At 34.1% G+C, this 15,975-nt stretch overlaps 1 protein-coding gene and 1 long non-coding RNA gene across 2 annotated transcripts in view; one reads left to right on the top strand and one right to left on the bottom strand.

The window, feature by feature from the left end:
• LOC115211009 (putative neural-cadherin 2) overlaps positions 1-15,975 on the bottom strand; it is a 141,126-nt gene that overhangs the window by 122,920 nt on the left and 2,231 nt on the right. The gene's annotated exons all lie outside the window — the stretch shown is intronic.
• Positions 13,562-15,975, top strand: part of LOC118763029 — a 3,484-nt gene continuing 1,070 nt past the window's right edge. The window contains exon 1 of the long non-coding RNA XR_004998778.1: positions 13,562-14,338. This is a non-coding gene — a long non-coding RNA (uncharacterized LOC118763029). The remainder of the gene's footprint in view (positions 14,339-15,975) is intronic.

Below are 15,975 nucleotides of genomic sequence, written 5' to 3'. Positions count from 1 at the left end.
CATGAACAGCAATATAGAAACATCTTTCCCTGGTGATAAGGTAACTTAATAGCAAACACACACACACACACAGGCACAAATATGGCTGTGTGATTAAGCTTGCTTCTCAGTCACATAGTTTTGGGTTCAGTCCTATTGCATGACACCTTTGGTGGGTATCTTCTACCATAGCCCTATACTGACCAAGGTCTTGTTAGTGGATTTGGTAGACAGAAACTGAAAGAAGTCCATCATATATTGGGTGAAGGAAAGAGAGGCAAGAGAAATTCTCTAGACAACCATATAAAACATTCATTTAGTGTCCCTCAGAATAACCATTGATTTGGACCAAACATTCTGTATTTAAAAAAGACAAATGGGTGGAACTATCATATAGGGCAGTGGTTCTCAACCAGGATCCATATAAAATTTTTGGGGGTCCATGTAACAAAATTGTAAATTAGGGATCCAAATAGTATTTTAAGGGCCTCTGAAAAACTTGCTTTAGACGTATTGGTATTTATTGCAAGAAACAGCTAAATTTCTTTGACATTTTACATAGTTCAACCAACACAATTTAATGTGTGATAAACAAAATAGGAACTTGTGTTTAAACATCAAATGGTTATGGGGTCCACCAGAATAAAATAGTAATCAAAGGGATCCATAGATAAAAAAATGCTTGAGAACTGATACAAAGGGCTCCTTACTTGGCTTGTGCATTTAACAGATTTGATGATTTAGAAGTAGGCCTAATAATTAATATGAAATTATTTTTTAATTACTAATTCAGAATTTTATCTTTTGCTCTTAATTTAAAAAAATTTTATTTTATCAATGTTCAACACTTACTAGCCAGTTTAGATTTTAATAAATGCTAATTGGCCCAGAGCTAGTTCTAAGAATAAACATTGCCAAAGACTTGATAGTTTGAAATTGATACAATAATCATTTGTAATCTAAAGAAGCATGCATTATATCCACATGGTCCTGAGTTCCACCCCACTTCATGAGAATAAAATTTGGTAGACAGAAACTGTGTAGAAGCCTATGGTGTGCATTGTGTGTATCTTTTACTATATTAGAAATGAAATAACAATTGTCAAAAAAGGGCTGGAGTTAAAAGCCCATTGTATTTGGGTGTACCCTTGTTTATATCATGTGATGTTTGTAAATATGCTTTGTTATACAAGTGGTTCATTTTCAGTCTTATGCAAAAACATGTCTGGCCATGGGGAAATATTACCTGGCTTGGAAACAAGTGATATTTGGTTGTAGAAAATCTGCCTTAAATTCCATCTGACCCATGCAAGCATTTGTAAAATGGACATTAAATGATGATGATGAAACAGTGCCAAAAATGAAACATTGGAGTAAAATGTGGTCTGCTGACCCATTGGATCCTGTTGAAGCATCCAATCCATTCAGCAAAACAATTATATATACATAGTAATTCTTGTATAAATTTCTAAGCTATGGTACAGAGCTTACTTCATATTTCTTGGTGGTCAACTTTTGCTTATAAAATAAATACAATCAAACTAAAAAATCTTGCTACAATGGGAGTAAAAGTGAAATTTATGTAAAAAGAGAACATACTAGCTTCTATGAGGAATCATATCATGGAACCACTCATTACTCAGATAATTGGTGTACTTCTTAAACCCTTTTGTTACTATATTTGTTAACATACACTGCCATTATTTCAACTGACATTGAAAATATTGAGGAATTTAGTAAAAATAACATTATTATTATTATTAAAGCTAGTATTTGGAACATAAATTAACATGAAATTTTGATAGATTATAAACTTAAATCACTTAGTTTAAAAAGTTTATACCATAGAGTAAATGCAAATCTAAGGTGAGTTAGTATCAGAAAGGTTAATTGTTGCTTGGCAACAAATCAACCCTAACTTCAGATCAAGTTGCAAATACATTTCAGCCTTGACCATTGCCATTTTTCTGTATCCAAGACTACACTGACCATTGTGTCCCTTCTCTCACAAGAGAATAGATAATGTTTGAGGACAGTTTGGCAGTTATTTCCTGAGTATCAAATGATTGAGATTCCTACATTGACCCATGTATCCTCACTTTTATTGCAGTTTTATTGATGTTCAGTTGGTAAAATAGCATGCTTGTTGGATCTGCAAAGGCCTCAGAGTTGGGAGAGAATATTTTGGTAATCCTACCGTTTAAATGGTATTTACAAATGTATGTTTAGTATTACTGTGCATATTAAATGAAAAATCTCTTTTGTCCTTAACTATATTTTCTATATATAAACATTTAATACTTGTTTTCCATGCTGGCATGGGTTGGATGGCTTGACAGGGAATGGCAAGACCAGGGATTGCACCAGGTACCATGGTCTGTTTTGGCTTGGTTTCTATGGATGACCTTCCTAATACCAACCACTTTACAGAGTGGACCAGGTGCTTTTTATATACATGGCATCAGCACCCACACCAATGCTTTTTACATGGCACCTTGGCCTTAGGATATCAATCTGTTGTGGTGAGCATGCCACTTATCTCGGTGTGTGTGTGTGTGTGTGTATATATACACACATACGAAAACACAATGCGCCATATATCTTAGTGTATATATGTATATTTATACACACACACATATATATATATATATATGTACACAACCATATATACACAAAAAGCCTTCTACAATAACCTTGGGCCAACTAAAGTCTTCTAGATCTGACAATCGGACACATATGTGCATGTTTGAGAAAGGGAGAGGATACTTTCTTGTTTACATGTCTTCACTGAATATAAACGAAAGCTTTGCTAATATTGCTTGCATTTAGCCCACCGCAAACACACATCTGAGTTCTTGAAGTCTTAATATGTTCATACTGAGTTGTTTGTTTCCCTATTCTCCACATAGACATATCTGAGCTGTTTGTTGGTCTGGGAGTCTATTATACTGCATTTGGAAACAGTCATGGATTTTGTGACATTAAAGGCTTCCAGAAAAAGTATGCTTTAAAACAATAATGATGAATGCATATTTTAACATCTACTTTTTCATGCTTGTATGGGTTGTGTAAAGTTTTGATACAGATTTTCTATGCCCTTCTTATCACCAACCCTCACTTTTTCCCAAGCAAGCTCACATTTTCCCATGACCAGACACATGAATACATCAGGCATACACACACATACATGCAAGAGGCTTCTTTTTCTGACTTTCAGTGTTTTAAAGAAGTTAACGTTAAGAACACATAGCTTCTACAATAATTTTAGAAGTTCTGAGACTGGAAGTAGGAAATAACTGGTGTGAATAAAATAAGAGTTTTGAAATAATGTTGCTTTGTAGGCAGATGGAAACAAAATGAAAATGAACGGAGATAAAAACTAAGAAAATGTCCAGGTTAATGTGATGTGACACAATTGCAGCAATGAAGACTATTGAATTGATGTATCTAAGTCATAGCAGAATATATTAAGAGGAACAAAGGTTGTCAAAGAAGCAATAGAAGAGACCATGGAGGATACACCTTGACAATCTGTGAGCCATTTGTCATGACTTGTTTATTTTTAGACATCATTATTATTTAATGTTTGCTTTCCATGCTGGTATGGACCAGACCAATACTAATACATTTGGAATAAAAATCCACTATCTTTTTGTAGTGTCCAACTAAACTTGATGACTTTTGTACAAGATGTAGAAATACAAAAAAAAAAAAAAAAAAGATTCTCCTGATATAAAATCTACCTTATAACTGGTTAGCTAAAGTGCCAACTGCACTCTAGCATTTGGCAAGCTGCTTAATGGTCATAATTTCCTATATTGGTACAAGGCCATAGATCTGTTTTATAAAGCCAAATTGGCCTCAGTAGGTGATTTATATTATAAACTGAAAAATAATCACAACAGAATTTAACGTTAGATGCTAGAAGATGTAATTAAAAAATATTTCAAGGCATTTATCAAATAGTATTGTTGCCTTCGTACTTCCAGAATCTGTACATGCATACATGAAGTTTTCACATGTTTAAATGATAATCATATGAGAAAGAAATTTGCCCTTGGCAAGGATGTTAGTCAATTTTTTTTTTTAACCAGATTTTCGAAGGACTGTACCTCTAACACTTAACAGAAGTAAAGAAAATATGCTGTCATAAGAAAACTAGAGGTACAGAAAATGTCTTACTCAAAGACAAACAACTGTAGCAGATTTTAATATATTATACATAAGCTAGTTGACTAATACTAATATCTGTCTGGGCATTTTATCCCTTTAATTAACACTACATGCTCTAGTCTAACACTAAAAAATGGCTGGCATTTAGAAAGGTTTCCAAATGGAAAAATAAATAACTCCAAAATCATTTGTTAATATCAAAATATTCATGGGTACTGCCCACTCAGCAGAATACAAGGTAAGAACAATTTCTTATTGAATAGTGCTATGTTCCAACCCAAATGGAGTTGACTATCATTCCAGTCAGTTAATACATTATCAATATTACCTTAACTGACCTTTTGCTGATGGAAGAAACTATGTCAATGCAAATATTAAGTTAGCGACAAACAATCCAGAAGACTGAAATAAACCTCTTAAAAACTACATTGATATAAGACAGTGGTACTACCACCCTTGTGGGTGGTTGAAAGATTCAGCAAGGACATTGAAGAAAACTGGGGCAATGGACGACAATGCTTCCCACCCTCTATTTTTCAGTGGTACTCGGGTTTAGAAAATAGAGCTTAAAAATCAATCTGAAAAATGCTTTAAGAACATTAACTTTAAGCAAGAACATAAATATATATATATATATATAAGAAATACGAAAAGTTTATCAGTGAAGTTGATCCTAAAATACCTAAGAGAATTCCCTAGAAAGACAAAAACATCAATATATATATATTACACTTAGGTATTGCAAGACTAATAACCTGATGTAGAATTCAATATGTGTGTTTTGGATCGAAGTGCTAGCTGAGAATAGATCAGTAATAAGAGAGAGATGACAAAGGAATCATTTAGTCCTTTATCATCTCTTTTTCACACAAACACGCACACATATTTGGCATCAGTGATGAAACTAATGGTCATTCTACAAGCCCAAATCCTTAAACAATACTGAGTGGAGAAGTAATCTGTTAAGACCATAAACACACACACACACATTTGTGTACATGTATGGATATGTGTGTAATATATTTATAATGTATATATACATACATACATACATACATACATACGAGAGAGAGAGAGAGATTGATTACTAAACAAATCATTTTTTTTTACCAACTACAATTTGACTTGAATGTATTTGACATAAATAATACCTTGAATATATAGTTTTAGCCCCCAAAATTCAGGGTAAAGGTAAAAAATTCTTCATATCTTCCATAATTTGGTATTTTGACTTTAATTCTAAGTAAATAAGTATACAATTATTTTAATGGATTTTATGAATGTAATAGTAATCAGAATTTGTCTATTTGTTTTTAAAAATGAGGCCTGACTCAACAGACTCGTACATTGATTAAAATAACTATTTTAAATATAAATTATTACCATAATTTTTTTTAGAATTGGTAGAGTACACATTATCATAAAAGAGTTTGAACTGGAGCTCACTGTTCTTGTTTTTCAATGTCTTCTACAATTTTTTCTAATTTATGTTTTGGAAACTTGGCATGTTTGTGTTTTGTCACTTGGTACACTGCCTCATGAAGGTCACCGCAAGCTCTCACTCACTGCACATACAAACATGTGTTGCCATCTGTTGGTGTGCTACAGAATTAGACCAGGAACTTTTTGATACCATCTTGTACTGAGAATGATAATGATTATGAATGCTTGTTGTTGCACACAGAAGTTTGATGTCTGTCAAAAGGAAACTGCCTGAAAGTTTCTATTCCTTTTTTAAAACAGTTGTTGAATTCTTGCAAGACTTATTCTGTCCTTTGTGATGAATCAAGAAACGTTTATGTGGCAGATATATTCCCACCCAAAGTTCAATGAAATTAATTTGCAACTACAAGGAAATGAAATTAAATCTTACCAAAGTAAAATGAGCCCTCTCCAAGTTTCTATCCAAGTTAACAGCTATTCAAATTCAACAAACAATTATTAATTCCTTCCAGTTGCTGAGCCTCTCTGAATTGGAGAAGGAAAGGCACATACCAAATGGTATTCAAGTGTATTGCTCACACCTGGATGAGCTGCACAGAGACATATTTGATAGATTTTAGGATATTTATTTTTGATTACAATGCCAGCCTGGATGTTTCCTAGACATCAGTAATGAGGAAACAAGAATAGTGGACGAACTTATTTCACTTTAAAATGACATTGAGCTGAAACTAAAGTTCAAACAAATCATGCCAGGATTTTTGATTGCAAAAGGACCTTTCTGACTGCTACTCTGCATTGTGGGATGAAGTCAAAATGTACTTTATTGCCTTCTCAACAGCATGTTTTGTAGAGCAGGGCTTCAGTGGAGTTGTCCAGATTTTTTCTGAGCAAAGAAACAGATTAAAAATTATTGAATACAGTCAGCTAAGACTACTTTTCAGTACCTTTCAGCCAGAAGATGATATCTCTGCATAATGTACATCTATTGCATTAAAAATATTAAAACAATGTAGTTACAGGTGGGATGTAAAATTAGTCTTTCATATTGTAACAACAAAATAATGGGTCAATTAGGTTAAGTTTTATTTGTGAAACACAGTTGTTTTGAATTTGCAGTGGAAACCACTGATATATAGAATACATATAACTTTGAAAGTGTTTAGATTAAAATATTTTGCTCTGAATTAAAAGTCTAGCCCTTTGCACAAATAATATTGTACATAAGATTCAGAAAGTTAATCTCTATGTACGAAAAAAGATTTTAAAAATTGGTAAAGAAAAGCAGCAGAAACGATTATTAAGTATGAAGAAGAATAGTTTGGAGAGAAAAAAAAGTATTCTGAGAGAGATGCGCAAAGCTAGTTTTTAGAAACCATACTTAATCATTTTGAAGGCATGATAACACAGTATATTTATTATACATTTCATAAAACAAGTTTCAAAGATAGATAGTTATAACTCTTGTTACTATATTTCCACTGAAGTACACTGCTTTTGCTTCAATTAATTTTGTAAAATGAAGAATTTAGTAAAATAACTGATATTATTAAGCTCAAGTTTGGAACAGAAATGAACATGAAATTTTGAAGGAAGGTTTTAATTTAAACCACTTTATTAAAAATGGTCTCAAGCAGGTCGGTATCAAAAAAATGTTCAGTAATGTTCATATGAATCCTTCTTATCAATAGCTGTGGGACTTAAATGGAAACACAAGAAATATTTAAAGCAATTGGCTTTAGCAATACCTAATATTCATAAACTTGTGCAAAATTAGCAGCAGAGATACTAACAAATCCAACCAACTTAGCTTTAGAATTAAAAGGGCAGACATGGCTGTATAAGTGAGTAAATTTGCTTCCCCATTCCATGGATTTTGGAGTCCAACAATGTGGTTCCTTTAGTGTCTACTGCAATAGCCTTGTAGATGAAAGCTATGTGGAAGCAGACTGCAGGGTTCCTGTATTTGGCTTAAAACCTCCACCTAGCCTATGTGTACCTTTAATGGGGTCCTCTCTAGTGCTAGCATTTGTACCAAGTCATAGCATAATTTCATCGGTCCTGATGAGTCTGAATAATTTAGTTTTCCATTGTTCGGGGTTCGGCAATACAAACAAATGGTAAAATATTGAGTTTAATAGAATCATCTTGTTCCAGACTGTATAAACTTTGTGGCCTTGCTGCTACATTATAAATACTGGATTTAGGGTGTTCCCTGTCCCAAAGTATTAAAAGAGTACAGTAATCCCTCGACTATTGTGGCTGTTATGTTCCAAAACCTCTCACAGAAATAATTAAAATCTAAAAAAATATAAATACCTATTGGCCACAGAAACCCACGATATACTAAGGAGTCCACGATAGGTGAACCGTGATGTACTGAGTGCGCAATAGGTGAACCGTGATATGGTGAGGGATTACTGTATTACAATTTTGGTACAAAGAATAGTAATGAGTATTAATTCTCAAGTTCTTTTCTTTTAGTTTTCTAGCAAAACACAGCATTTACCATGATACATAAAAGATAGTATGCTGAAGAAATTCTCATTAAATTATGCCATATTTCATTTTTAATTAATTAGAACAACAATCAGAATAATTTCATTTTGCTGTAAAGACACAAGAAGAATCTATATAAAATTTTCAGATAAAATAAATTTAATATTTTGTAACATTTGTTACAAGGTTTTTGCCACAGATATTTTTTTAGCCACTGCTATCACAATGTATTCAATTCTTGATAATTCAAAAATAAATTCTTGGCATATTTCTCAGTTGATAAATAAATATAAAACTTTTGACATTCATAATATTATTTTTAATTAAGGTTAATAATCTCTCCCTGATTAAGCGTAACAAATATCGTTAGAGACAAAACAGTCTATCGAACTAAACCAATTAGAATTTACTCTCACACCTGAGAAATGAATGTTACTGACAACGACAGCAGGGTTTAATCTTCAATTATTGGCAGATGCAACCAAAGAATGTTAGATAAACAGCTGTGACTTCGATCCTTTAAAAGACAAAAACCAAAACTACATTGTGTAGCCCCTGATATACAAAAAAATGAAATGGCTATGGCCAGGACCACTGATGATCATAAGTATGTTTGATCAAGACTGACACAGTGAAAGTAAGCTCAATAAAATTGAAGTCATTAGTAGTGAAATTGAGAATTGTAAACCATTGAATAAGTTATTATAATGCTCCAATTTGAAATTGATATAGTTTATAGTTTCATTGTTTTTGAAATCTTCATGAGTGGCTATTGTACTTATAACAGTGAGGGCTTATTCGAAGAGAAAGATTTAACTATTTTAACAAGTTGACTGGTCTTGGTGTGTAAAGGCTGCTTTGTTGGTTGATTCATCTCTATAAAATAACCAACTCAGTCTGTTGGTTGGCTCATTCAGGAGAGTCATTTGGAGAGAGAGAGAGACTATTGACCTCGTACTAATTTTACTTTTTTGTTTTTGAAAACCTCATCTCTCATAAACATTTCTACTAAAATTTATTCTATACACACATCATTCTTGACCCATGCTACACTAGTATCTATATAGAAAAGAGAAGGAAGGACTGGACCAATGTGAGCAGAGTCCATGGTATTTATTTTGTTTCATGACAAAGAGGCTTTTATTAACATCTTATACAGTACCAAACGAATTATCTGGCAAGCTTTAGACTCAAAGTATCTCGGATAACTAGCTTATGTGGAGACAGTTTAAATGTATACTTAAAATATAAACTAAACTAAGAAAAGTAAAGAAATAAATTTAACATTCAAATTAATACACATCTAAAGCAGAGTCTGTTTGATATTTATTAATCCACTTAAAATTCTTGTGTACAATATAATGTTTATTAAGATAGAAATCAAAAGAAAAGCAAAGAACTTAATTTTATTTAACAGATACAGGTACAAATTAATACAATTCTAAAGCAAAGTATGTTTAATCTTTACCAATCTGCTTAAAAAATAACAAATGAAATTATTAACACACTATGCAAATTGACCAACTTCAAAAACAGGGTCTATTTACTCAATTATATAGTACAGTAAATAGATATTGCATAGTATTCCCACATTTTGGAAGCCAGACAAGAGGTTCTGTACTATATTTTTTACTTGTAGATCCAAAACTCGAACAGAACAACATTACTTGAAGGGAATTAATAATTATTACAGGGATTGTTGTTCAGGCAAACTTCTAATCCAACCATGATATCATTAATCTGGATTGACAACATAGGTGCAAGCACACAAATTTATTACAGCAGATCCACTTCTTAACAAGTCTATTTTACTGAATCTGGAAGGACAAGAGACAATGTTGACAGTGTCTGAATTTGGAATGTAAAGGGGCATGACTAAATATAGCAACACATTTTCTCTGTGATGTTTTACTAATTCTGATGTTCACTGGCTTTCGAAATCATCATTTTGACATTCACTTGTCCATGGTTTTGCAGAATATAAGAAATGAATGATACTGCCTGTATGACAATGGTACTCATTTACAAGTATCACGCAATGTCAAGAAAGGAGACGCAAACACATAAGTTTCTTTCAGTTTTCATCTATCAAATCCAATCATGGAGCCTTGGTTGACCTGGGGATATAGTAAAAGACACTCGTTTAAGTTACCATGCAATGGGACTGAACCCAAAACTATGTGGTTAAGAAGTAAACTTCTCAACCTGGCAGCTTTGCTTAATTTTGACACAAGACTTGCAATTTTTAAGGGAGAGGACAGGATGATTACAGTACTTGACTAGTACTTGTTATATTGACCCTGAAAGGATGAAAGGTTAAGATGACCTCAGCAAATTTGGATCTCAGAATGTTAAGAACCGGAAGAAATCCTGCAAAGCTTTTTATCCAACACTAACAATTCTGTCAATCCAACACCCTCCAAACAATAATACTACTATAGGTCAAAACCTGAAATTCTGGAGGAAGGGTCTTACACTGATGCCAGTACTGAATTGGTACTCATTTTATCAACCCCAAAAGGATGAAAGGCAAAGTTGACCTCGACGAGGTGATACTCAGAATGTAAAGAGCTGGAAAAAAAAATGCTGAGCATTTTGTCTGACACCTAATGATTCTGTTAGCTCACATTCCAAATAATACTTTCCACAATATGTACAAAGCCTGAAATTTTATGGGAGTGCTAGTCAACCCTGAAAAGATGAAAGGTGAAGTCGATCTTGGCAGAATTTGAACTCAGAACATAAAAATGGTGTTCAGTATTTTGTCCTGCATGCTAACAATTCTGCCAGCTCACCATCATAATAATGGTTTCAAATTGTACACAAAGTCAGAAATTTCAGTGGGGTCGGTTAAGTCGATTACATTGACATGTGGTCAACTGGTATTTATTTCATTGATCTTGAAAAGTTAAAAGGCAAAGTTGACCCTAGTGGTATTTGAACTCAGGATGTAAAGATGGACGAAATGCCAGTAAGCCTTTTGGCTGGTGTGTTAATGAGTGTCAGTTCGCCACCAAATTTTAACAAAAGACCTGCAATTTTTAGAGGGAGGGGCTCAGTCAAATACAACAATCCTAATACTTAACGGGTATTTTTATTGGCCCTGAAAGGATGAATAGCAAAATTGCATTTGGCAGGAAGTGAATTCAATGTATCAGAAAGGGTTGAAAAGAAGAATAACAATAATAATAACTGAATAAGGATGCTAAACTGGTAGAGCTAAATGTTTTGTGGTATTTAGTTTTGCCCATTTATATAAGAGTTCAATTCTCACTGAAGATAGGAATTTAACTTTTTACTATCCCAGAGATGATAAAAGAACAGCCAAGTAAACAGGTTGATTAAGGGCTAACAAAGGAGTCCATATGTAGATGTTTGACCTGCTAGAAATAGCTAAATCTCCCCCAAATTACACTTATTTCAGATTTAATATACATGAAAAAAAAAAAAAAAAAAAGTCGTCGCTGGAATACTTCGGACCATAGACCTTCTTTGAGTTAAACAAGAACTATTTTGATATTAGAGTATTGAGTGCGTTATGGAGTGCTGAAGGATTTGAACTTCAGAAAGTAGGTGGATGAAAACAAAATAGTGCATGGTATTTAGCATTTCTAAATAAAATTGCGTTGTATTTGTTATACACCTGTCCATCCAAGCGTTTAAAAGCTCCCACTGAAGATATTGATTTTTAACATTAATACGAGGTCGTCTACAAATTTGGGCCGAGAGCCTGGTTGATTAATTTGACACTAGTACTTCACTGGTACTTACTTTTACAGATTCTGGCAGAATGAATGAAAGCAAAGCTGGTCTTGGTAGGACTTAAACTCAACGATATAAAGAGCTGTAACCATTAGCGTAGCTGGGGCGGGAGCGGCACTTCTAAAGGGGTAGTACTTTTGGGTCTGCTGTAGACAATGTGGTTTTTGTGGGGTCCGGGAGCGGCAAACGAAAGAGCCACCCCAGGCGGCACACACTCTAGCTACGCTAGAGGCTATAGCTAAACACTGCAAAGCACATTGAGAACTGACCTGCATATAATAGCAGCCAAATCGCCCTCTAACATCATCCTACGAAGAACAGAGGGTACCCAGCAATATCTGCAAGTAAAAGCAGCCAAATTACCCTCAAATAATACCATCTTACTATGAAGGATATATCCATCAGGACCTCCGATCGACCTGCAACCAAATCTCCCTCAACCCAGTCTTACAAAGATCGAGAGATTAACACAAATTTCACAAGGCAGAACAAGACTTTATCCGGAGTATGGGGCTCACTTTTTAATATTCAAGGAATCTGCGAATGCTTAAATTTTTTTTTAATTACAGAGAAAAGCCTGTTAGACAATCAGGTTTCTGGACCCTGATCCGACATACTGGCAGGACCCCACCCCCGTAACAATATCCTGGTATACCGGACAATGTATAATTCTGGACATATTATGAAGGCGTGGTAGTCAAAGCTGAAGGCTAGCTCGATCCAAACTAAGCTGGCTAAACAACAGCAACTATTATAAAAGGGGCTTAGTTTAATAACTATGGCAGCGTTACTTAGTAAGTTTTGTCCCAGCAAACATTAAGATTAAGGTAATTAAGACAAATATTACTTTCCACCCACCTAGTACAAACACAAAAAGGTAAAATTGTCAAGCATTTCAATGATAAGCTGTCCTCAATACAAGATATAGTTATGACTCAACCTTTTAAGGAAATAGAATTGAAAAAAAATCAAAACAAACAAAACGAACAAAAACCTGTTTTAATAACCAATCCTTTAGTCAATATCCTCTGTATGTGTGTGTGTGTGTGTGTGTGTACCAGCAGCTACTAACTGACAGTTACAATGAATATTAAAACCTAATGCTAAACACAGGTGTTGTCCTAGAAATAGTTGAGCAGTGAGCTAAACTGAACCGAGCAAATAAATCATAAAGGCTACTCTCGTATCTTTTTAATATCCAACCAACAAATATTAGAGATACACGTGAAGACAGTGTCAAATAAACCAGGTATTTCTATTTGAGTCAATAAAAATGTAGATAAAAATTCCAGGGATTCAAGGATTCATATTTTGTTTTGAATGTCGTGCAAATACGTTAAAATCATTTACTGAGAGCATACAAATCTATTTTAAGGAGGTGGCGGCGGCATAAGTATATATTTAAATAGGAAGGGAATATAAAATTTAGCCCTGAGTGTGAGTTGCCATTTTAATATATATACTTGAGGGTTGTTTTTGTTGTGTGTGTATGATCATGTGTGGTGAGATGGGAATGGGGAGAAAAATCTATTTTAAAAACAGAATGAAGATTAATTAACCTTGCATGATCGTTCTTCCCGTGTGAGACAGAGAGAGAGAGGGAGGGAGGGAGAGGTCTACATGACGAGGGGGGAGATAGAGGGAGGAAATGAAGAAACAAAGAGAAGAGAAATAGTGAGGGAGACACAAAGAGACAGGTAAGAGTGGCCAGACAAGAAGAAAAAAAAAGTGAATAGAGTAGGTGGAATGCAAAAGCGGTCGACATATTTGCTAGAGGCGATGGCAAAGTTAGTTGTAGTTGTTACCCAAAAGTAGAGGTAGACAGAATACTTGTTAAATGCAATCCATTTTTAAAACAAACCTCGAGGAGAGATGATTACCGATATTCCTAAATGATATGAGAGTTAATTTCAGAATAAAGGCTTTTAAGAGAGTTCAGGTCGACATTTTTGCCCTTTGAGCTAAAATGTTCACCTTGTGTATGTGTGTGCGCGTGACAATATTTTTCTTTTTATGTAAAGAAACAAAGAAATAATTAGTGGAGGGATGTTTTTATAGATTGAAGTGAAAGAGGAAAGGGATCTTCAAAATTAAACGAGTTACTAAGGCTACACACACACACACACACCTATAAATACATATCTTGCATGCAAAGAATGGGAGAAAGTTTAAATACTTTGTGTGCGCGCTAGTGTACCGGGTGAAGGTGTGTGTGTGTGTGTGTACATTTGTGATGGTGCGTTTGCTCATCAGTTTTTGTGTAACGATGTACGTGCTAGCTCGTCTACACTTTCACCTGTTTAAGCTTATAGACTCCGGTCATGCTGGGGCACCGCCATTGTTGTTTGAATATCAAGACTTTTTCATATATGGTGCTTCTGTAACTACATTTATCTGACGATGCTTCGTACAACGGCTGTGAACTCGATTAAAAGAATGTATTATGAAGTTCAGGGTTCAATCGCCGTGTGCGGCATCTCGGGTAAGTGTGTTTACTACATGTTCGGCTGGTCCAAAGCTCTGTCAACAGAGAATTAGCAGGCGGAAGCATGTTGTTCGGTGCTTGGCCCTTGGGATAATTTAGTAGAATTCACCCTGTTGCATGCGTTCCTCTTCCTGCTACAACCTTAGGGCTCTCTACCGTTCAGTTATAAAAGAATACACAAATATAGGATTTCTTGTTACAAAGCCTCAAACAAGAACAATCTGGCTGATTTATTTGACTAAATATTAATAATCGTGTTAATTGTATATCTTATACTTAAAATAAAACATTGAAGTACAGCTGTTGGATAATTTCATAACCGAAATACATAAAAAAAAAAATTAATCACGTTTTTGTTTGACCTGGCTAGTCTTATAATGGTTTCAATTTTCTTATATTGCATATTCTTTTGAGTTTACTCCCTTTTCGAAATACTGCATGAGTTAAGGGACATTTGGCTGCTGTTTCTAGCAAGCAGGGTGACCACGCGACGCTTCTATCATTGTCACTAGTGGGCGTCTGTTTGTGCGGTTGTGTGTTCGTGTGTGCGATAGTTTGAATGCACGTGTGCATTTGCGTGTGTGTCACAACATCCGCAACATTGCTTAACAAGTGTCTAAACATTCAACAAGTTTGGAGAAAATATCCGTTGTACTGAAGTGGACCCGGGTGAATAGTGCCGCGTCGGCACTACTGGAACACGTTGTTTCCATCGATAAAACTAATTGAGATTACAGTTTAATTAATTTATTTAAAAACTAAGACAACTTGAAAAAGAAAAATCTACAACAATGTGAATGTGTCAACAAGTAATTTAACGAAAGATTTAAATGAAGTTTATGCTGCGCGAGTATACATCTTTATAAAAGATGGAAAATGATAAGTCATAAATTAATGAGCACAATATTTCAATGATTTCTATCATAGATACAAGGTCACAATTAGACTGGGTTATTATTTTATCGACCTTAACAGGTTTTGAACACAGAACTTTACCGTCGTTTTTTTTTCCCTATTAAAACGAAGTTGTGAATTTGAGGTCGATCGCTCTCCCTCCCGTTTACAACCGACAGAATGTTCATTAATTGTAATCTTTCAATATCTTAAATTAGTAGTTTTTACACACACACACACACACAAGGGCTGATATATATTCAACAAAAGACCGACTGCTTGTTAATATTATCGCGACATTTATAAAACTACTATTTATAAAATGTCCTAGCTACAGTTTCACTTGAATAATAATAATAAACGAAATTAATCCACTAAAGCAGATTTAATTAGACATAATACCGATTTAATCTTGACCAAAACGGAAAATACACATTTACTATATACTCGTCAACCTTTCTCTTTCTAAATATTTTAGATAAAACCCTTCATATTAGGGGTTTCAACACTTTATATATATAAGGGAAATATAGTTTAAGACCGAAGATCTGACATACAGAAAGTTTATATTGAAGTTTCAGAATTGTGGGATCGATAAACTGATGTGTGTGTGCTGTTTCTAAGGTCTAACATGTTCAAATAATATTGTATAAATATATTTAAGCTTTACAAAATGATTTTCTTTTTTTATCGATGTATTTGTGATTAGTAAATAACTGTAGCAATTGTAAAAGAATTAT

This window comes from Octopus sinensis, linkage group LG4 (genome assembly GCF_006345805.1).
Source record: "Octopus sinensis linkage group LG4, ASM634580v1, whole genome shotgun sequence".
NCBI classification, from domain to species: Eukaryota; Metazoa; Mollusca; class Cephalopoda; order Octopoda; family Octopodidae; genus Octopus; species Octopus sinensis.
This window is presented reverse-complemented; position numbering and strand designations above follow the sequence as displayed.